The following is a 24,429-nucleotide window of genomic DNA, read 5'->3' as shown; positions in this document are numbered from 1 at the left end:
ACTGCTTCGTTCCTTCATACACTGAGTGATTATTTGTTTGTTTCTTTATTGCATTGTTATTTGGTATTGCCCTTTTTAAAAACAATTATATTTTATTAAGTTAGAATACAAATCTCAGGAAAGAAGTTGGAGATTTATTTATCTAATTAATTATTATTTTTAAGGGCCCTTCAGAGATTCATGGGCCCCTTCTTGGCTCTCCGGGCCCCGGACCGATGTACCGGCTGAACCAAGACTACTGCTTGATACCCTTTGAAGTTGCCGACCATCTCAAATCACGAATTGTAACTTTATCTTTAAATTCACACACTCTTGCTGAAAACATGGAATTTCCTTAATTATACCCGACCCGGGCCCCCCTATTCCACATCCTTCCACTACCTCCCCTGCTTCGTTCCTTTTCATGCACTGCTTATTTGTGTCCTGTTCTCTTTTTTTTCTTATTCCTTTTTACTACTAAACAGTTGTCTGTGTTTGTTTCTTTATTGCATTTTTATTTGATATAGGGGGCCCACTTCATCAGGGGCCCACTTGCCATCGGGCAAGCTGACACCCTGGCCAGTCCGCCACTGTATGAAAGTGATACCTAAAAGGCCCAAATGTGTAGGTTGCATATTAATCATTCTTCTGTTGGGAGCTCTCTCTGCCCCTCTCCCTGTGAGGCTACTCCCTGTGCCCTCCCCCGATCTCTGCCTCCACACTTGCCTTCTATGTTGTTCCACTCCCAGCTTTTCGCAATGTTTCCCTGCACAAGCACGCGAGGCCCGAAAAATGTAAAAATTGCAAAAATGTGTGTGCAGCTTGGTCCAGTTTGCGCTAATGGAAATGCTCTGAGGTCCATCTGGAGTTGAATTTCCTGACTTCTCGACCTGCGTACTCAGCATTAAGGTAAGTTGTCTTTCAAAGCACCTTCCCAAGGCTTTTCAAGCTAGATCTGCTGACTTATTTTTGCCACAGGGCGCTATGAGGATCACTATTTCTTTTCCCACTAGCTGCAAGCTGGAGCAAATACTCAAACGTTTCCCTCATGAAATCCAACTGAAATAGAGCCCCACTCACATTCCATGTGGGGAAACAAGGAAGGTAGTCTTTCCTCTTTTTGAATTGCAGGCCTAACGGAATATCATTTATTTTCTTTGGCTCTCCCAACTCAGTGAGGTGCAGCCTGCACCTCGACCAAAACTGCGACTGTCTCTGTCCATTCTCAAACATAACCGCTTGCTACTGGTCAGCAAACGAACAGAGATAAATGAAGCAAAATAACCTTGTAACCAAAACTCGACTCTGAGTGAATATCGCTGTGGCAATATGGCATGTTTTGAGATGGGTAAAACAGAAATAAATAATATGTATTACCTTCAGCACAACTCTTTCATCCAGCAACCCTTATGAAAAATGTATATATTTAATAGAGCTTTAGAAACCTCTATCGCTTCATCCCATCTGTCTTTCCTCATTTTATTTCACATTTTGGATCTGATTTTACCTTGAGTTAGATATTTTAACTTTGTGTTCCTTGTTTAGTATCTGTGTGCCTCAGCAAGGATTCTTCAATCAGCTCTTCATGGTATTGCCACATAAAATATTTGTACCATTATAAACATTGATTTCTGGCTATCAATAGTATAATTTACTCATATATTATGAGCATGTTCCGTGCGCAATGATGTCATCAAACAAGCACAAATGTGTGCACGGTAGCACAGTGGTTAGCACGGTGGCTTCACAATGCCAGGGTCCCAGGTTCAATTCCCGCTGGGTCACTGTCCGTGCGGAGTCTGCACCGTCTCCCCGTGTCTGCGTTGGTTTCCTCCGGGGTGCTCTGGTTTCCTCCCACAGTCCAAAGTCGTGCAGGTTAGGTGGATTGGACGTGCTAAATTGTCTTTAGTGTCCAAAAAGGTTAGGAGGGGTTATTGGGTTATGGGGGTAGGGTCGAGGTAAGAGCTTAAAGTGAGTCGGTGCAGATTCGATGGGCCGAATGGCCTCCTTCTGCATTCTATGTTCTATGTGTACTTGCCATGTGAGCTTTGTCTCTGTCTTCCATTACAAGTCTGTGCCGTCACTGTCTGTGCGGAGTCTGCACGTCCTCCCCGTGTGTGCGTGGGTTTCCTCCGGGTGCTCCGGTTTCCTCCCACAGTCCAAAGATGTGCGGGTTAGGTGGATTGGCCATGCTAAATTGCCCGTAGAGTCCTAAAAAAAGTAAGGTTAGGGGAGGGGTTTGAGTAGGGTGATCATTGCTCGGCACATCATCGAGGGCCGAAGGGCCTGTTCTGTGCTGTACTGTTCTATGTTCTATGTTCTAAATGCTGCTGGGAGCATGAAATTGTCTTGTTATGTCTTGTGGTTCCCACAAATTTTAAATAATCACATTTTTTAATTCAAATGCTGGAGGTTCATTGAATGTATTTCTCAGATAACCCTATGTGCTGTGGGCTGATACATCATTAGTTCAATACACAGAGTGCAGTGCAGTCGTGAGTGATGTGACAATCTGGATACTTCTGTATACATACACATGGACATATAATTCTTAAATCATATTAGAATAACAAGAACAGTATAGCAGAAAGGCAGGCAAGTAGTTTCCCACAATGGCATACTGCATCAATATATAACGGTAAAGTCGCCAAAGTCCCATAAAGCTGACGTGGTGATTCAAACTGAGCATCACCATGGGTCAGAGGCAAGTTTGAGACTTCATGAATAACCTCAGCTGGGATGGGAATTGAACCCACGCTGCTGGCCTTGCTCTGAATCACAAACCAGCTATTCAGCCAAGTGAGCTAAACCGCCCTTCAGAACCATCAAAGTAGTATAATGTCCCAAATGGGCAATGGCCAAAAACCTAACCACACAGGTTGGTTCCAAAGAGTTTCTTAAAGAGAGTGTGGAAATGAACAGAAAAATATTTCCAGAGCTTGGTACCAGGCAGCTGAAGGTGCAGCAAAGTATATGAAGAATGAACAGGAGGCTAGATTTTTAGGAAAGCAAAGTTCTCAGAGCATCACAGAATTGAAATATGTAAAGCTCCGAGTTTTATTGAAAGCATTTCCAATGCCTGTTAAATAGTTTGCACATATAATAGAATAGATTATGCATGTTGAAGGAATAGGCTCAGTAGCCATTCCTTGTCCCATTTATTTTTCTTTAAAAAAAAATTAATTTAGAGTACCCAATTATTTTTTCCAATTAAGGGGCAATTTATCGTGGCCAATCCACCTATCCTGCACATCTTTTGGGTTGTGGGGGCAAAATCCATGCAGACACGGGGAGAATGTGCAAACTCCACACGGACAGTGACCCAGGGCCGGGATTCAAACCCGGGTCTTCAGCGCCGTAGGCAACAATTCTAGCCACTGTGCCACCGTGCTGCCCTCCCATTTATTTTTCCGCTGTTCGGGAATATTTCTCTATTATTTGTGATGATGTAATCTCAATATTAACAAAACACCATCAAAAAGTTTGGTTTTATTTGTAGTTGGAATAACTTATTCCAATTCTCTTCCGGCACCTCGTGATGCACTGAGGCAGACTTTCGTCTGTTTCCATAGCTTTTTTATAATAAATTTTAGAGTGCCCAATTAATTTTTTCTAATTGAGAGGCAAGTTAGTGTGGCCAATCCACCTATCCTTCACATCTATGGTTGTGGGGGCGAAACCCAAGCAAACACGGGGGAATGTGCAAACTCCACAAGGACAGTGACCGAGAGCCGTGATCAAACCTGGGACCTCAGCGGCGTGAGACAGCAGTGCTAACCACTGCACCGCCGTACTGCCCTGTCTGTTTCCGTAGCTGGTAATTCCCGGAACAGGTCACTCATCTGTGGTCAGAGGCTTACAGCTTGAGGGCTGCCATTCCACATCAAGCACAGCTGATCGGGAGTCTCTCCCGTCCTCATGACCAGCCACTGCCGTGTTTGGAAGGATTTGTAGGTTGACACACTCAACTTGTTTGACCACGTTCTTGGCTATCAAGTCCTGGGGTTGAACTCAAACCTGGAGCTTCTGATCACAGAGGCAGAAAGGCTGCCCCCTACACCACAATATCTCCTGGGAATAACTTATAGCCTGAATAAAACTCTACCTGTGTACAAGGTAGTTAGAATATCATTGTTGCCATTATTTGAATTACATTTGTTCACTAATTTATAATAGTTTGATCCAATTCAGTTCACGAATTTAGTTTAAAATCAAACTTGTGAAAAGTGGTTTAATAAATTTAAATTGACCCACCTGAAAAAAGCATTTCCATTGGAATAAAAAACTGAAATAATATTCCTCCATTTTCTGTTACTCACACGTCGCCGAACGTCATGGGTGGCACGGCAGCATAGTGGTTTGCACAACTGCCTCATTGCGGCAAGGACCCGGGATCGATTTCGGCCGTGGGTGGCTGTGTGGAGTTTGCGCGTTCTCCCCGTATCTTCATAGGTTTCCTCCAGCTGCCCACACTCCAAAGATCTGCAAGTTAGGTGGATTGGTGTTATGGACCAGGGTTTAGAGAACCCCAAAGTGTATCATGGAGTTCATCTGACATACAACTTTTAATAGATTGTGGTATGGGGAGCACACGGCCCACTCTACAGGTGCGGTACAGATTGAAATGGAAAAGTATTTTTCAAAGCAAATCAGTGTTTATTCTATGAATTCAAGTTAACCTTTTTAAAACACACAGTGAACATCTTAGCAACCATTAATTGAAATACAACCCCTAAAGACTACAACACTAAGTGAACCTTTAAACTTTCCTTTTTAACATCCATATGACTTAAAAACAAAACCTTTATCAGAAGAACATCAGGTTAAAGTCACTACTGAAAACATTTATAATTCTGAATACACCAAACGATCAAGAGATAGTCTTTTGATGGCAGAGAGAACAGCAGTACACCTGCTTGGTCTGGCTTCAGCTCCAACACTGAAAACGAAACTAAAACACACCCTGCAGCCTGCTCAAAAAAGATAAAAGCTGACAGACAGCCCAGCTCCACCCACCCTCTGACATCATTGCAGCAGTAAACATCCATGTCTTCAAGGTACTCTCACTACAGATATTTATATACACACCCATTTATAAGCACCCATTTCTTAAAGGTACTTTCACATGACACTTGGTCATGCTAAATTGCCCCTTAGTGTCCAGAGATGGGCAAGTTAGCTTGTGGGGATGAGGTCAGGGGAGTGGGCCTGGGTAGAGTGCCCTCTTGGAGGGTCAGTGCAGCCTTAATGGGTCCAAATGGCTTCCTTCTTCACAATAGGCATCCTATGATTCATTAACAGGTGGTGGCTGCAGTTCTGCCTGCACAACCAACACGTAATGTTTGATTTCTTAAATCTCAAAAAGACATATCTTCTGCTATTGGTTTAGTATTTTTGACTGAAAAGCATAGTGCTGACATAATAACTTGTCTTATTCCTCACATTCAGGTCTTCCCACAGGCAGAAGAGATGTTCAGTGCTGCCTTTGTTTGAAGGGTAATTGTGATATTCGCGGCCATTGAAAACCTGAAGTTTCTGCCCACGCTTGAAGGAAGCAGCTATTGAAAAGAGTAAAGGTATGAAAAAGGAGAGGTATGAATCTCATTGAATTTTAAAGAGGCAATGTGCTGCACATCTTGGGTGTTCCAGTGAAAGAAATAAACTACCAGAACTGTGTTCCTTGTAATGCAGCTCACTTCTCAATTTATTCGGGTCTTTAAGTTTTATATTCTTGCAAAACAAGAATTTGGCAAAATAAGTCACAAGCAACTTAGGGAAGTACTGGTGAATATTTGGTATCTCACAGAAAACAACTGGTTTGTTTCACGAATGCTTCTGTAAAATCGACGTTGCCATAATCCCAGAGGACCATAGGTTGCATTTCCCTTTTGAGGGAGAGCTGACAGGTGGTGATTTAGCCTGAGGGTCACAACACCGCAAGCTAAGGGCAAGTTTGAGAAAGCCGAGCCCTCCATGAATAACCTCAGCAGGAACGGGAATTGAACCCATGCTGTCAGCATTGCTCTGCATCACGCACCAATCATCCAGCCAACTGAGCTAACTGACTCCCAATGATTTTGCAATATTATGGTGAATCTTAATAATGGAATGGAATGTTTGTCAGTGACAGCCAATGCTTTGATTGCTTACGTGTTTCTGAGCGTGATTCTTTGGGAAATCGAGTCCGTGTCATAGTGAAGCCACTGTAGTGTCGTAGTGAAGCCACTGACCTCAAAATAAAAAGCTGTCCACAAAGATCTCATCATTTCTATTGTATGGATTGTCCCTTTCCCAACATTGTTGAATCTGATGTCAATCCAAGGGCATCTCTAGGCATCCAGCAATCATTACATCATTGAGCAAGACAAGTAGCCAATCATATTTCAGTGCTCTCACAGACATTAAAACAGGAAGTAAAATGTGTCACTTGTGCCTCACTTTTTATAATTTTTTACAGAGAGAAATAAAGATTGGGACATAGACATTAGAAACTGAAAAATCAAAAACAATCTTTAAAAGGAAAGTAACACATTTTTTATGAACTAAAAACTGTGGAATGTCTCACGATGGAGTTTTTATCCTAATGGAAATTTTTGACATTGCACCAATACCAAATTGCTTTTCCAAGGCAAGAGGTTTTGCAGCAATAGATAGGCCATTAAAAATGCAGTTGTACCTCATTAACAAGGCATACAGTTTTCTGCTTTTTTTTTAGCAACAATAATGCAGTATAAAAGGAAAAGTTCTCATCAGTCCAGTACTTTCTAAAAGTTGCTGCCTCTAGGGACATCACTGGATTGGGGAAAATCATTAGAGGATTTCTCCCTGTAACTGCATGCGAGGAACCCAGAAGTTGCTGTTGGCTTCAGAGTGGACCAACGGCAAACGCTGATGATCTTGCCATCGTTGCAACTGAAAAGCCTGGCCAACGTTGTCTTCAAATGTGACAAGGAATAGTTTAGTGATAAATAATGCAATTTAGTTTTCAAAACTGTGAAGTAACAGCTAATTATTAATGTTGTAAAATTCTGTGAGATAGTCAATGTGTTCCAAACTGCCTCCAGTAAACCATTTGATTGCTTTACCAGAAACAAGGCAGTCGGCAGATTGGCACAATCATGTTAAAATTAAATACTTCAATACATGCCGTTTAATAAGAAAAACATTGCGGAAGATTATTAGTTGTGAAAATATTGTGACATGCCAGGGAACTATTTTCTATACTGCCTAAACCATGAAAAATAAATAAACATGAGAGTTTCCCTTACACTGGAAAACATGAATACTACAGTTACAGACTAAAATTATGGGCAGAATTTTCCTACTTTTTGGCAAAGTGTCATCTTAGGCAGGAAAAGCGGAGGTAGCATGCCAACGACGCTGCCGGCTTTTCCTGTTATATTTTTAAACACTTTGCCAAAACAAAAGAGAATCATAGAATCTCTACAGTGTAGACAAGTCTACACCAACCCTCTGAAAGAGCATCCACGAAAGCCCACTCCCCCGCCCTATCCCAATTACCCCTTAGGCTCACTTGCACATCTATGGACACTAACAGGCAATTTAGCATGGCCAATTCACCTAACCTGCACATCTTTGGACTGTAGGAGGAAACCACTGCCCCCGGAGGAAGCCCACACAGTCACCCAAGGCCAGAATTGAACCAGGATCCCTGGTGCTGTGAAGCAGCAGGGCCGCCCATAAAGAAGCGGGTCCCGCGCTGTCATGCTGGTGGGGCAAGCTCTGAATGAACTCGTCCCACCAGCAATGTTGGCCTGTGAAAGAGAGGGTGCCTCGATTTAAAAAAAAAAGAGAAACGCGCCCTTCACTGAACTCCTATCTCCCTCCTCCCCACCATGTAACTCCCCGTTCCTGCCCACCGCCCCCCACCCCACCCACCCCAGTTGACCATAAACAAAAACAAGCACATGTCCCATGGAACCGGGTTGACACTTCCCAAACGGAACCGCCCCACAGAAGACCCTCTCAGGCTCTACCCCCTGACACAACCAGCTGGCACTGCCCCCAGGGGCATGACCCTCCATCCCCCTTACGGGCTGTACTCACCCGTGCACCTCCGGTGGTTTCTGCTTGCCAGGTGCACATTGTAGGGGTCTGGTCGCGATTCACATACGCTGGTGTGATGGCACGTGACAAGGTTTACAAGAGGTGTTTTGAACAGGAACTTTGCGAACGATCCCCGCTGGAGTGCCCAGACAAGTACAACCTCCGGGGGGGGGGGGGGGGGGGGGGGAGAGGTCATACCCAGGCACAGCCCCCTAGCACTGCCAGGGGTAGTGCCAGCGACAGTGCCGGTGAGGGCTACTGTTGGTAGGTCCATGGCGAGGTTCTCGGGGGCTCCTGTGTCTTTGGGAGGGGTTCCGTGGTGTGGGGTGGTCCCCTTGTCCAGGTGAAAGGGTTCCCTGTGTCTGTGAGGGGTTCCCTTGTCTAAATGGTGGGTGGGGCTAAATGTCTGTGTCTGTGGGGTGGTGGTTCAGTGTGTCATGGAGGGGGGCCCTGTGACTGTGGTGGGGGTCTTCCTTCCTCCTTGACTGTGGGGTGGGGGGTGTTCCTATGTCCGTGAGAGGGGGTTCCGTGTCCATGAGACAGCGTTCCCCGTGTGTGTGGCCGGGGAAGAGGGTCACTCCTCGTGTCCATGGAGAGGATTGTTACTTTTACTCTTGTTAGATCCGGGTGGCCTTTTTCCCAATCTCTTGAATGCTGAGGTTGCTGGCAGGGCGGGTTCATTCAGAGCACACCCCCCCCCCCCCTCCCCCCCAAACACCCCCCTCCCCCCCTGCACCCGCCCCCGCCCAGCATGATGTCATGGGATCTAATCCAGCCTTTTTTATAACTATGTTCTGGAACGGAATATGGCGGGAGAAACCGACTGCGGAATGACAGTCAGCACACCATTATTCCCACCTGAGTTAAAAGATTTGAAAGTTCTGTGCAATGTTCATAATTGACATACTGGGCATGTCAATACATAACTCTTAATTCTGTAGAGTGAACTGGTGACTGGCAAAATCTTATGTGTTGATTCAACATTCACCCTTGTGGTGACACATTCTTCATTGTCCTGGAGTTTAGGGGCATTAGTTTCATGGTATAAAAGCTTGTTAAATGGCTGCAAAATAAAATTTTATTTATTTTAAGGGGAGTTGTAAATGCTGCTAAAAGCTTCCAAAGCGTATTTTTTCAAGTGGAGAAAGGCATAATACCCATGCAATAATGTCATCATGACATTGATGATAAAAATTTATTTGGTTACCATTTAAATAAAAAACGCAAACCTTGCATTAAGAAAGAAAATACATCGCTACTGTAATAGCCCGCATGGGGCCTACGGTTTGGGTCTGATTACCACATGGTCCTTCGGAGTACAAGCATGGGGGATCTATATTAATCTTTGATAAGAGGTAGGTCAGTAAGGCACCAAGCAGAACAGTAACCCGGTAAGGATCTACCGGGCTGTAAATAGAACTATGATTCTTTATTTTACATTGTGTGTATTATTTTCAACGATAAAATATTATTTTTGTTGAGCAAAGGTAGTAAGTGATATGTGCCACAGACAGGTATATGGATTCTCCGATTTTGCTGCTAATTGCCGATGCCGGCGTGGGAAGTGTGGCATTTTGGTGGCGATCCCTCACCAATCCTGGGAATGGTGAGGGGCTAGCAGCTGCGCAGGTTAAAACTCCTGGCTCCTACGGCAAAAGCGGCCGGAGAAAGCCCGGTTCCGTGGCCGCGTATGCACATAGCGATGACCTGCAGCGGTCACACTGTACAACATGGCGCAGGTCCTGTGCGGACCTGACCTGCCAAATACTGCCTGCCCTGGCCACCCTCCACCAGTCTGCCCAGCATTCGCAGAAGCCCCTCCGGCCAGCAGCATGACCCCCGGCAAACTGTGGCAGCCCTGGACACAGTCCACGGCCACCTTGCCAGGTCCCCGGCCACTGAAATCACATGTCAATCGGCCTATTGGGGGGGAGCATTGGGGGATGGCCTTCCAATGATGCGGCAATGCCGTTTCAATGGTGTGCGGCGCGCGACGCAATGATGCCATTTCAGAGGGGGCGGTGAATAGAAAACCGGTGTCAAACCGGCGCCACACCCGATTTGGGAGTCGGAAGGAATTTGCCATCTGATCGCCGATTACGATATCAGCATCGGGCATTGGACAATCCAACCCATGGAGTTTGGTCACAGATCAGCCATGATCTCACTGAATGGCGGGACAGGTTTGAGGGGCTGAACGGCCCACTCCTGTCCCTATCTTCCCAAGTTACTATCCTCCCGTGTCCTCTATGTGAGCTACAGGATTAATCTGCCAATCGATCGTAGCTGGAGTTTTTCGTGTACCCAGATCGGGGTAAAAAGGAAGCTCAAAAAGCCATCAATTAGATGGCAATTTAGCCAAATAGGTGAAATGTTATGTTGTTTAACGGGATTAATTAAATAAATTTACTAATCTAATAATTTATAAACTGCACCTCAGTGAAGTTTGGTCAGTGTAACTTTACTGGTTGTTTTATCTGTGCATTGCAATTATTTATCTATTATTCGTTGCCAGTTGATTTTGTCAGCAACACATTTAATAATTTCAAAACTTATTACATTCTTTAATGTGGAATTAATATTTAAATGCTCAATGGCATAGAACTGAGCTTCAAGGATTAATGAACTAATTAATACTGTCGAGTCTGTTGCCCTGAGAGAGCACGTTGAATACAGACAAGCTGTGTATAATCTTGGTATTATTTGATGTGGTTATGGAAACTAAGAGGGGAAGGGAGATGGTATTGAAAATATCCTCCTCCTTCTATTATTCAGGGCTGTCAATTATGATCCACTTTCAGCGAAAACTCTTCATTCTCTGTACCCTATGACATTTAATGACACTAAACAAAGGTAATACAGATAAGAAAATAGGTCCTGTGAAACAACAGACAATGAGAGTAGGTATTATATAAAATCGAGTTATCGATCTATAAATCAAAGAGCAGAGCAATATCTGCTTGTGGAAGTTTGACAGCCTAAACCTATTATACCCAGATCACAACTATATTTGTGTGACGTAAAATAAAAATGCATTTAACCATAGTGGAATATTTATGTAACTAAGAATTTGTTTTTATCTTGTGACCATAGTAACATATCATCCATTTTAGTAGACAGTGAGTTTTGAAATGTTTATGACACCATACTGAATATTTATAAAGGAATTACCTCAAGGCAACTGATATCCCCAGTATAGACAGTGTTTTTACTTTTTGTATTGTTTTTTGGTAAAATTCACACAGCAACATCCTTCAGAAGACATTTTTCTTATAAATCTCCAAAGTCCATGATACACCTTTATCATAATAATCACTTATAATAATAATCTTTATTGTCACAAGTAGGCTTACATTAACACTGCAATGATGTTACTGTGAAAAGCCCCTAGTCGCCACATTCCGGCGCCTGTTTGGGTATACAGGAGAATTCAGAATGCCCAAATTACCGAACAAAGTCTTTTGGGACTTGTGGGAGGAAACCGGAGCACCCAGAGGAAACCCACGCAGACACAGGGAGAACGTGCAGACTCCGCACAGACAGTGACCCAAGCCGGCAATCGAACTTGGGACCCTGGAGCTGTGAAGCAAAGGTGCTACCCACTGTGCTACCGTGCAGCCCACTTGATTACTGAGCACTCTTTGACACTTTCAAAACCCCAGGCATTTCTAAACAAAACATCTGTGTTACAACCCCCTACGGGGATAGAACTTGTACTGCATTCGATTCCCCTCCTACATCTCCGAATATGACCAGCCAGGTGATTAGGGGGCGGAGCTTCCTCCTGTTGGAGGAACTCTCCACAGGATATAAACCCCGACCTGGGAGCAGGTCGAGGAAGGTGACGCTGTGGGGAGTGGAAAGGAGTGGTTGGTGTATCTAGTGTGAGAATAAAGAGAGTTGTATCCTGTCAGCCTGGCCTCTTGTGGAGTCTGCCCCTGTCCACAACAATCTGCAGAAGCAACTTCTGGGTAAGTTGCAGATAAGCACATTAATGTGTCATGTCATGCAACAGCGAAGCATGAGTCCAGTGCAGTAATTCTGAACATGGGAATATTGCCGACATGGAAGAAATCAATTGAAGTCAACCTGTGTGTTTAATTTGAACACTTCTTGATTATCTGAGTGAAAGGCCATGCTGATACATTCCTTCCCCTCCTCCACTTCACCGGCAGCAAACAGTGTGTGATTTTTCTTCTCCAAGGAAGAGGCAATAACACGAGTCTCATACTCAATCCGGTGTTAATTGTTAGTGAAGATTCTCTCCTCTTAATCCGATCTTTCCTCCCCTTGTCATGTGAGAGTACCTTTAAGAAATGGGTGTTTTAGAAATGTACCTTTAAGAAATGCGTGTTTATCAGTGATGTCACAGTGTGGGTGGAGCTGGGCTGTCTGTCAGCTTTTTACTTTTGTTTTAGGCTGTTTGCTGCAGGGTGTGTTTTAGTTTCGTTTTCAGAGCTGGATAGCTGCAGTCACAACCAAAAGGTACATTAGTCACTCTCTCTGTAATCTAAAAACTGCAAATTGATCCTTTGGTGATTTAAAACTAATAACTGTTCTCAATAGTGATTTTAACCTGATGTGCTTCTGTTAATTTTTTAAAAAAATCTGATGGATGTTAAAAGGACAGTTTAAGAATTATTTAGTGTTGTATTCTTTGGGGGTTATATTTGAATTGATGGTTGCTAAGATGTTCACTGTATGTTTTAAAAAGGTTAACTTGAGTTCATAGAATAAACATTGTTTTGCTTCAAAAAATACTTTTCCATTTCTGCTGTACCACACCTGTAGAGTGGGCCATGTGCTCCCCATACCATAATCTATTAAAAGTTATGGGTCAGGTGAACTCCATGATATACTTTGGGGTTCTCTAAACCCTGGCCCACAACACCCTTCCTTTATTTATCTTTCTGTGCTTGAATGGGGCTCAACCATTCTCAGTTTATAAGCTGTTAATTCTTCAATCCTTCATTCTGCTAGGTTAAGGGGAAACACAGCTTCTTGCCCTTTTCTCCCAGGTGCCAGACATCCTGTCCCTCATGCATATCGTGTCATTCATACTTTCACAATATCTTGTCACACAAAATATGTAAGAACCTCAACATTGTAATGGCTTGTCAAACTCATGGAAAACAATGTTCGATTAGGAACATCGGACGTTGGAATAGGATGAGGCCATTCAGCCCTCCGAGCCTGCACTGTGATTCAATATGATCGAGACTGACCTGTTTGTGCCCCGCCTCCCTCCTTCCCCAATAATCCCCAACACCCTTGTCTATCAAAAATCTGTCCAACACTGTCTTGAATAAATTCAATGATTCAGCCTCCACTGCTTTCTGGGAAATTGAATTCCACAGAAAAGCACCCCTCAAGGGAAAAGAAGAACGGCCATCCCTGTCTTAAAGGGATGCCCATTAATTCATAAACTGTGCCCCCTAGTTTTACTCTCCTCTGCAAGAGGAAACATCCTCCCATCGTATCGATTCCCCTCAGGGTCTTACATGTTTCAATAAGATCACCTCTGATTCTTCTAAACTCCAGTGGGTAAATGAAATGAAAATCTCTTATTGTCACAAGTAGGCTTCAAATTAAGTTACTGTGCAAAGCCCCTAGTCACCACATTCCGGCACCTGTTCGGGAAGGCTGTTACGGGAATCAAACCGTGCTGCTGGCCTGCTTGATCTGCTTTCAAAGCCAGCGATTTAGTCCTGTGCTAAACAGCCCCTGGGTAAAGGGTAAAGCCCCCATCTGTTCAACCTTTTTTAATAGGATAAGCACCTCACCCCGGCAATGAGTTCAGTGAACCTTCTCCCAGCCACTTCTAAAATAATTTGGTCCATTTCAGATAAGGAGACACGGTATTCCAGATGTTGTCTTACTATGACCCTATACAGCTGCAGTAAAAATTCCCTCCTCTTGTACTCCATTCCCCTTGCAATAAATGCCAGCATTCAATTTTCCTTCTTAATCCCTTGCTGTACCTGCATACTAACCTTTTGTGATGCATGTACCAGGACACCCAGATCCCTCTGTATCACCGGGTCTAGTTTTGCACAGTGGGCTAAACAGCTGGCTTGTGATGCAGAACAAGGCCAGCAGCGCGGGTTCAATTCCCGTACCGGCCTCCCCAAACAGGCACCGGAATGTGGCGACTAGGGGCTTTTCACAGTAACTTCATTGAAGCCTACTTGTGACAATAAACGCTTATCATTATTTAATAATACAGTGCTGTATTTTCACAGACTTCATGAGTGAACACAAAAGGTATTAATTAATAAGAATTGGACAACAGCTGCATGGATGTAATTTGCTCCCAAAATGTCACTGCCAAGGAGACTCTCTCACCATGGGGTAATTCCATATTTTGAGTCCTGATTGGTCACACAGGCCATGTGACATTTACTCTGCTGTGTTGCCCTTAAAGGGACAATCACCACAACTGCTTTTCTATTCTCCTTGCAAGGGGGACACGTGCACATTTTCCCATATTATACTCCATCTGCCAAGATTTTGCACACTCAATTAGCCTGTCTATATCCATTGGCAGACTTTTTATCTCTTCCTGACAACCTACTTTACCACCCATTTTGATGTAATCGGCAAATGTAGCTGACATCCATTGTGTCCCTGAATCCATAATTATTGATATTGATTATAAATAGCTCAGGCCATGCACTGACACCTATTTCACTCCAATCGTTACAGCTTGACAACTCCCCCAAAAAAAACATTTGTCACTAATCTCCACTTCCTGTTATCTCAGGAGGCAATGGTGCCATGTCAGTGTCGCTTGACTAATAATCCAGGGACCCCAGGGTAATCCTCCAGGGACCGGGCTCCGAATCCCACCACGGCAGAGAGTGGAATCTTAAAACACAAAAAACATCTGGAATTAAATGTTTAATGATGACCATTAAAGCATTGTCGATTTTTGTAAAAACTCATCTAGTTCACAAATTAGCTTTAGGGAAGGAAATCAGGTCTCCTTAACAAGCCTGACCTACATGTGATTCCAGATTTACAGCCTTGTGGTTGACTTTAAAATACCCGCTGAAATAGCTTAACAAGCCACTCAATTGTATTCAACCACTACAAAGGTGTGAAACCGGACAGATCACTCAGCATCTATCACTGGCAGAATCTTGGCCTTCCGATGCATCAGATTCTCAAATGGTGTCCACCACTGTCCATGTGGTGACCTCAATGCATGCACCATTTCATCAGAGAACAAGTGGACAGACTCTGTTATGGTCCAGAGTTTAGAGAACACCAAAGTATATCATGGAGTTCACCTGACCCACAACTTTGAATAGAGTTTGGTTATGGGGAACACAAGGGCCCACTTTACAGGTGTGATGCAAAAACAATGTTTATCCTATGAACCCAGTTAACATTTTTATAAACATACAGTGAACATCTTAGCAACCATCAATTCAACTACATACTCCCCAAATAATACAGTCCTCTATAAGACATCCATAAGACAAAAACCCTTTTTACAGAAGGACAGCAGGTTTGAATTCTCTACTGAGAGCAGTTACCACTTTGAAATCACCAAATGAACATTGTTTAGCTTGCAGAGATTCATACACATCTTGCTGTGACTGCAGCTTCTCCAAATCTAAAAGAAAACTAAACCGAACCGCAAAGCAGCTTTTCAGCTCAAAATGAAAGTGAAAGACAGCCTAGCTCCACCCACACTCTGACATCCCTGCTGCCATTTGAGAAACACACATTACTTAAAGGGACTCTTACATGACAACACTGCCTCACATGCCACGCTGTTGAGGGCCTCCACCAACCCTGCCTGGTGTTCCCACGCCTCTTGATCTTACCCAGCATCTCATGCAGGACCGATTCCAGAGGCTCGTCATCTGACTTGAACGCCACAGATGCCTCTTCCCCAGCAGTTTTCCAAATGCTGGTGAGCGTAGCTGACACTGCCTCCCCCTGCTGCGGACCTGTGTCCATGAGGTGTCCACCAGAATGTGAGACCCGGCCTGAACCACATCTTGTACCCACCAAGGTGTGTGTCTCTGTGCTGGTGGATGGTGCATGTGACTTCTGTGATCCTCTGCAGGTGCACTTTCTTCTTCCCCGTCAATGGCATCGGTCCTGGGTGGGCTAAAGGACCTGCGGGACAAGGCTTCATCCTCTTGCCTTGCCCTCTTCCTGTAAGTGAGGGAGGACAGAGTGAGTGCCTGTGCTGCCTGCAGCAAGGGGGAACGTCTGGCTTCGATGTGACTCCACCACTCATGGATCCTTCTTGGATGGAAGTCCCACCAATCTCCCCATCACTGCAAGTTCTATCTGGTTCCTCCGAGGCAGCTGGATTGCCGATTCCCCGAAGTCGGTGAGGTTCTTGAGGTCAGGCCAGTCTCTCCTGTCTTCTCTCGGTCTCTCCCCTGTCGTGCCTCAGCTTTTCCTGTGTTAAGAGAGAAGGAGGGGTTGAGAGAAATTGGGATTCTGAGGAAGTGTCTTTTTGATGCATCCAAGCTTACAAACTCAGTGCCACCTGATTGATACACAAGGATGCTAGGGCAGCAGTCTCCAGAACAGTGAGTCCATGCAGATGGAAGGTTAAGGCTCACAGAGGCGTGCTATTAACAGTGCTTGCTGATGCCTTCAATGCCTAACCTCCTTCCCCACCACCTGCACACCTCGCCATCTCCCTCTGCCCAGGCAGCATCTCTGTGCTTAGGGACCCTCAATGGCCTCTCCACCTGCAGACTACATGAATTGCAGTGGCGCTATGAGGCATCACCTTATCAATTAGCCCTTGTATGAATGGGGTGGTGCCCTTGCCTCGTAGGCCCCTGTCCCCTCTACAATTCAGTGAGGTAAGAGTGAACAGCTGAGGGTTCACTGACCCTGACAGATTGGATGAAGTCATTTATGCTTTTGCGACATTTCAGGTTGGTCGGCTGGGACTGTGGGCACTGACCACACTGAGAGTCTTCGCCTCATGCTGGGGGGACGTGACAGCTTTGCCTGTGATCAGCGGGCTATCTCCTCCTTCAACAGGGGTACGTTGATGTCCAGGAATCTTCTAAATATGGCACCTGGAGATGGGGCACGTGCCATCCAGCCCACCTGCATCATGCAAAACATTGTGAAACCTGATTGCGTATTAATGAGGCTAGATACCATGCAAATTCCCACAGTGAGAAAGACACCCGCTCCCTACCTCCACCACTGGACTTGGTTGCAAAATGGAAAATTCCACTCTTATTTCTAGTTTATAATTAACAGATACAAATGACTTCGCCTGGATTACTTCTAGTTTTCAAAATTTATATTTTTATGGTCTCTACGTAGAACATAGAACAGTACAGCACAGAACCTTCGGCCCTCGATGTTGTGCCGAACAATGATCACCCCACTTAAACCCACGTAACCCGTATACCCGTAACCCAACAATCCCCCCATTAACCTTACACTACGGGCAATTTAGCATGGCCAATCCACCTAACCCGCACATCTTTGGACTGTGGGAGGAAACCGGAGCACCCGGAGGAAACCCACGTGCACACGGGGCGGACGTGCAGACTCCACACAGACAGTGACCCAGCTGGGAATCGAACCTGGGACCCTGGAGCTGTGAAGCATTGATGCTAACCACCATGCTACCGTGAGGGCTAATTGATAAGGTGATGCCTCATAGCTAGTATCATGACTTGCATTGGTTCAATGTATTAAATTTAATTAGGGTCAAGCAGTGAAAGACAGGATTAGGTTTATAACAAACAAGTGATCTGCTCTATCACAATTCTGCCCAGGTGATGAAATTTAAAATGATGCAGGTAATATTGATCTCATGGAGGGTCTGAGCATCTCATGAATTTTTTCTTGTTGTTTCCATTTTGCTGTGTTGTTTTTTACTTCCATATAGAAGGTTTGCGGGAGGAAGGGGGCCCGCAGAGATTGACTTTGGTGGAAAAGGGAAGCGGCAGAAACAACTGAGCCAATTATTTCACACTTGAGCTGAGCTCTTTGCACCTCTGCGAGGAGTTGAGGTGTGAGCGGGGCCCTCTGGAGGAATAAAAGGTTTCTCCTCATCTCTGTCTTAACTGGGAGACCCCTTATTTTTAATGTGTTCCCTTGTTCTAGTCCCGCCCACGGGGAAAAACATCTTCTCAGAAGCCACCCTGTCAAGCCCCCTCAGGATCTTACATTGTTTCAATAACATTACCTCTCAATCTTTTAAACTCCAATGGATGCAAGTCCAAGCTGTCCACCAATCTTCCATTAAATAAGGCTCTCATTCCAGGAATCAGTCAATTGAGCCTTCTCTGAATGTCTTCCAATGGAATTATATCCTTTCTTAAATAAGGAGGCTCAAAATTCTATACAATACTCCAAATATGGGCTCACCAAAATCCTGTACAATTGTAGAAAAACATCCCTACTTTTACATTCCATTTCCCTTCCAATAATTGTCATATATTTATCAATCCGTTTACTTTTACTTAGTTGTTTACTTTTTTTACTTATCATGTTTGTTATTTAATAAATGTTGTCCCCTTCCTCCCTAAAAAGCCCTTTTAATGGTATTGTCTGGTATGTTAATAGATGTGCTAACCCATTTATTTTAAGCCAGTTTGTCAGTGCAGTCACTTTATGCAGGTTCATGCTTCTGTTAAAATAGCAGGCAAAGATAATTCATAATGATGTGTTAAGTGTCCATACACTTGCATCCTATGATTTACTTTCAAGGCCAAGGTTACCTCATTAGTTTTTACAAGAATGCATTCTTAAGCATGTGCTGTAAAGGATTATCTGCTGTCCACCTTGGAACATTTTTTTGTACTTCTTGTACCAAGTGTCAGCATCAAGCATTCCCAGTGCTATTCTTGTTAGTATTCACTCGGGCTTGAGCCTAGAATGTCCTGTTTAATTCGCAACCTGCCACTCTGGATGTCTCCGATGTGTTGCACTACTAAAATTGTGTGTCTCTTGTGTAATGCACTGTTGTACCCACGGAGATCTCCTGTGTAATGAAATGTTGAGTCAATGGAGTGCCTCTTGTGCAATGCACTGCTGAATCCCATAGAGCTGTCCTTTGTAAGACATGTCACAGAGCTCTCTTGTCTGCGCAGTTTTCGATTCTTACTAATTTGCAACCAACACTGCACTCCGTCTGCTCATAAGGAAATTACTAGATTCTGTAAAATCACGGGCAGAAATTAAATGACATCTGAGGATGCTTTTATTTATTTGGAATGTGAACAACACAAAGAAACTCTTTGTATCATTATTGCAGTTTATATCATGAAGAAACGTTAACATTAATTATTGAAAGATCTCATTCATGTTTGCATTGTTATTATGTTGGTGATATTTTTTCTTGATTAAAGCAAAGACTTGTGCCATGCAATACGATAAGTAGCAAAAGGAAATCAATTTCCACCTAGAAGCTGTCTAATTCATTTAAATTCCGAAAGATTGGAACTTCTATCCAGATTAAATATTCTCTCAGTACAGTTGTGATTCCCAGCTAACAGACTCTTATCTCATGTGAATTGATTCAGCGTGTGTTTTTTAAAAATATTTATCCGCTCTGCTTTGGGAGAGTCTGTCATTGGGGCATTGAAGATGTGACAGATCTCATTCAAAGACACTTACGTTCCAGATGAAGATACACAGTACACCCAAAGGATCTAATCATAATCATTTCTCGTACCAGGATCTGCAAAACTAAATTCTATGGTTCTCCGATTTTCTTCTTTGTATCATGAAGAAAAACAAATTTTACATTTTTTTAATGTATCTGATTATTTTAAGCTGAAAATCTCTCCTGTGAAGATGTTCTAATCTTCCCCTCCTGATGAATTTTATTTTGCTACTAGCTGCACCAGCTTGGCATGATTTTGTTTTGTTTTTCTTTCTGTTTGGGCACCAGCTAAATGTAGGTTCTATCCAATGTTCTCCTTGTGGGCAGAGTGGCCATGGGGAGACAAAAGAAAGAAACTGATTTTCCCCCTTTCATGGAATGTGTCTTTTGCAGATGAGCACTGTGTGATAATGATGGTGCTTGTTGAGGAACGTTGTCAGAAGTGTGTGTGCCTGGCATGAAAATTGGGCAGGTTCTACAATAGACAGGAAATTTGTTCTACCTGATTACTGCCCAAGTTATGAAGGAGTAAATTACTTCCTGTATTTTGAGAGATTTGTCAAGTGGCAGCTGCTCTTGAGACTGCCACATAAGGATTTGTTTAATATTGAAAAACAGGAACATCTTTTACAACTTCTGAAGTAACCTGTTCAATTCGTATGAGCTAGTGGAAGAATCGGCACTGAAGTGTGTTCCTGTGCCATGCAAATTGAGTATTTCTGGCGAGCAGAACCACACTTGCCATAAATCTGTGCTGGGCCACACCTGATCTAGAAATGAAAGAAAAAAATCACCGAATGCATATTTGTCCTTTATTCAATAGGCAACATTCCACTCAATGTAGTTGTGATTCTCAACGAACAAATTCTCGGGCGAAATTCTCCCAAAGGGAGACTGAGCGCCGACGCCGGAGTGGGGGGAGGGGGCTGGGAGCGGCGGTTTGTGAATCTCGGCCGCCGGGAATGACGTGGCTGGCGGCGCCGAGGTGACGTCAGCCGCGCATGCGCAGGTTGGCCGGCTCCAACCCGCGCATGCACAGTTGCCGTCTCCCCCTCCGCTGCCCCCGCAAGACATGACAGCTTGATCTCGCGGGGCGGCGGAGGGAAAAGAGTGCGTCTCTTAGAGACGCCGGCCCGACGATCGGTGGGCACCGATCGCGGGCCAGTCACCTCACGACCACGCCCGTGGTGCTCGATCCTCCCTCCGCCCCCACAGGCCCCACACTTACCTGTTGCGCGCTGTTCACGACGGCAGCGACCAGGTGTGGTTGCCGCCAGCATGAACCGGTTGGGTTCGTCAGGCCGCTCGGCCCATCCGGGCCGGAGAATCGCCGGCCGCCGTGAAAAATGGCGAGCGGCGATTCTCCGAGCGGCATGTCGAAAGACGCGGCACGCCATTTTTGGGGGGGTGATTCGCCAGGCCCTCCCGCGATTCTCCCACCCGGTGTGGGGAGTGGAGAATCACGCCCCTCATCGCCTGTCAGTTGTTTCAATGCTTTTTTTCATATTTATATACCCTGCTTTTGGGACAATCTGCCACTGGGGCATTGAAAATGCGATTTGAAGAAAAGAAGACATTCTCATACAGTGAATGGTTAAGGTATGGAAATTCACAACCTAAAATAATTAAATGTCAATGGAAAAGGGGGGGGGTAGGACGAGGGTGGGTGCAGGGAACCTGTTGGATCTCAGAGAGTAGATGTTTGGGTTTGTCAATCAGTTCTACATATCCTATATGGCTTTTCATAGTCACATGACCTCTGCAGGTTGCCATCTTAAGTGAGTTCATGAAAGATCTCTCTCTGAGAGGACACAGATGAAGCACTTCAGTCTTTAAACATGAAACATGGTGTCAGGAAGTAGAGATAAAACAGAGTTTTAAAATCATGACAATGCTGCGGAGAGGACACAGCTCATAAAGGTACACAGAAATGTCCAAACTTTCTAAATGCGGCTGAAAAAAAAAGGGAAAGTGAACTCATACATAAGGCTGCGAGGAAGATACTGGATGACTGATGTGGCACTAAACTTTTCAATCCTCCTTCCTGATGAATTGAAAGGTGATACATGGCAGAACTGGCAGTTTTCCACTTGCAATGGCAAAACCTTGAGTTTGGAACAGAGTTAATTAACAAGCCAGAACTCATAGCCTCCTTCTAACACTGTTGGGAAAGGACTGCTACAAATTGTATACAACTCTAAATCTAACCAACCTACAAGCACACGTAGCACAGTGGGTAGCACTGTTGCTTCACAGCTCCTGGATCCCAGGTTCAATTCCCGGCTTGGGTCACTGTCTGTGTGGAGCCGGCACGTTCTCTCTGTGTCTGCGTGGGTTTCCACCAGGTGCTCCGGCTTCCTCCCACAAGTCCCGAAAGGTGTGATGTTCAGTCAATTGGATATTCTGTATCTCCCACTGTGTACCCGAACAGGCATCGGAATGTGGCGACTAGGGGCTTTTCACAATAACTTCATTTCAGTGTCAGTGTAAGTCAACTTGTGACAATAACGATTATTATTGCAAAGAAAACAGGAGGCAGAGACTGTGAAAGTTACGAACGGATGCCTTGAACCCCGAGTGAATGTTACGTATGAATGCTATGCCTTCAACACTGGAGCTCAAGATGAAAATGAGACCATTGAACAGTATATGACTGCACTAATACAGGTTGCAGAATCATGTGAATTCAGACAGCTAGAAGATGATAAAATTCAAGATACATTAGTCTTAGACATTCGAGACGCCTTGGTGAGAGAAACTCTATTGAGAAATGGGAAACTGATGTTCAAGAAAGCGATAGACGTGTGTAGAAAAGCAGAAGTGGTGAAGTGTCAGCTGGAGTAGATGTATGGCAGCACTGACCCAGTAGATGCATTATGCTGAGATGCATTACAGATTAGAAGAGCAGAACGGATGAATAATTTTCGCCATACTAAGGAAAATAAGGTTGACCCAGTGCGTGCAAAACAGTGTTTTAACTGCAAGAAGTCGAATAATTTCACACACAGGTGTTTTACTAGAATGAAGCAAAACAAGCCTGTACAGGCCACTGGAGAGACATCAACAAAAGGCTTTGATGAAAATGTTTACTCAATCCAACAGGTTGGCTCCATCACATCCATAGGTGATTAATGGTTTGTGACTGTTACCATGAAGGAGAATATCAAGCGAACAAGAAGTGCCAGAGAGGCACTGGTGTATCATGCAACATAATGACGGCATTCGCAGTCCTGTGCGAATGAGCTCAACATGGTGATTCAAAAAGGAAGGCCTCGAAAATAAGGTTGAGGCATGAGTCTCATGCCAAGACGACAAATTAATCTAAGCGGCCACTGCAATAGGAAGAAGAAAGATCTAGAGTTCCAGATCATAGATGGGATGCAATGGCCACTCATCTCAGCTGAAGTAAGTCTAAAACTTAGACAGGTAACCCTGAACATGCCATCAGATAAGGGACAACAAAAGACCCCAGATAGTTGGGGTGCAGCGTTATTGGTTAAATAATCAATGACAGCTGTGAGGAGGGATGATATACTAAATGAAGCATCAGAAAGGTCATATAGTTTGAGCTCAATAATAAAAAAAAGGACAGTCACACTACTAGGAGTGTACTATAGATCCCCAAAGAGTGGAAGGGATTTAGAAGAGCAAATATGTCGATAGGTTTCAGAGTGCAAAAACAATACATAGTGGACAGCACGGTGGCGCAGTAGTTAGCATCGCTGTCTCACGGCGCCGAAGTTCCAGGTTCGATCCCGGCCCTGGGTCACTGTCCGTGTGGAGTTTGCACATTCTCCCGTGTTTGCGTGGGTTTCACCCCCACAACCCAAAGATGTGCAAGGTAGGTGGATTGGTCACAATTAATTTCCCCTGAATTGCATAAAATGAATTGGGTACTCTAAATTTATATATTTTTTAAATACACAGAATCTCTACAGTGCAGAATAAGGCCATTCAGCCCATCGAGTCGGCCTCAACCCTTTGAACGACCACACTAGGCCCAATCCCCCATCCTATTTCTGCAATCCTACCCTAAGGGGCAATTTAGCATGGCCAATCCACCTAGCCTGCACATCTTTGAATACTGCGGTAATTGTTGGAGACGTGAACAACCTTAACACCAAATAGGATCTGAAAAGTGTGAAAGGCACAGAGGATGCAAAATTCTTGAATGCATTCAAGGGAACTTGATCAGCCAGCATATAACAAGCCCAACATGATTCTACATTTAGTCTTAGGAAACAAAGTTGGGCAAGTGGATAGAGTAGCAGTGGGTGACCATTTTGGAGATAGTGAGCATCGCATAGTTAGATTTAGCATCATTATGGAAAAGAACAAAGATAGAACAGGAGTGAAAGTTTTAAATTGTGGAAGGCAGATTTTACAAACCACCAAAGTTAAGCTGGTGAGAGTGGACTGGATACAGCTATTGAAAGGGAAAAACTGTCAAATCAGTTGGAGGCATTCAAAGGTCAAATTCCTGGGACACATTATAGACATGCTCCCACAAAGAAAAATTCAGTGCTGCCAAATTACCAGCCTCCTGGTTCTCCAGGTGCAAACAGACCAAGCTAAAGCAGAAAAAGAAAGCTCAAAATACTTAAGACTGTGGAATGGCCAAGAGGACTATGGAAAATACAGGGGTGAAGTAAAAATGGAAATTAGGAAATCAAAGAGAGTACACGAAAAAATAGTGGCAGAAAAACCAAAGGAAATCCTAAGATGTTTTACAAATACATTAAGAGCAAGAGAATAACTGAGGAAAATAT

General features: G+C 44.2%; 1 protein-coding gene across 3 annotated transcripts in view; it reads left to right on the top strand.

Moving 5' to 3' along the window:
• LOC119971929 (leucine-rich repeat-containing protein 4C-like) overlaps positions 1-24,429 on the top strand; it is a 1,202,445-nt gene that overhangs the window by 989,102 nt on the left and 188,914 nt on the right. For 2 of the 3 annotated variants that reach the window (XM_038808271.1, XM_038808269.1), the window contains one exon: positions 5,428-5,555. The gene's annotated coding sequence lies outside the window, so the exon portion shown is untranslated. Of the gene's footprint in view, positions 1-5,427; positions 5,572-24,429 lie in introns of all 3 variants that reach the window. The other variant, XM_038808270.1, reaches the window with a different exon arrangement.

Source organism: Scyliorhinus canicula, chromosome 9 (assembly GCF_902713615.1).
Source record: "Scyliorhinus canicula chromosome 9, sScyCan1.1, whole genome shotgun sequence".
Lineage (NCBI taxonomy): Eukaryota > Metazoa > Chordata > Chondrichthyes > Carcharhiniformes > Scyliorhinidae > Scyliorhinus > Scyliorhinus canicula.
This window is presented reverse-complemented; position numbering and strand designations above follow the sequence as displayed.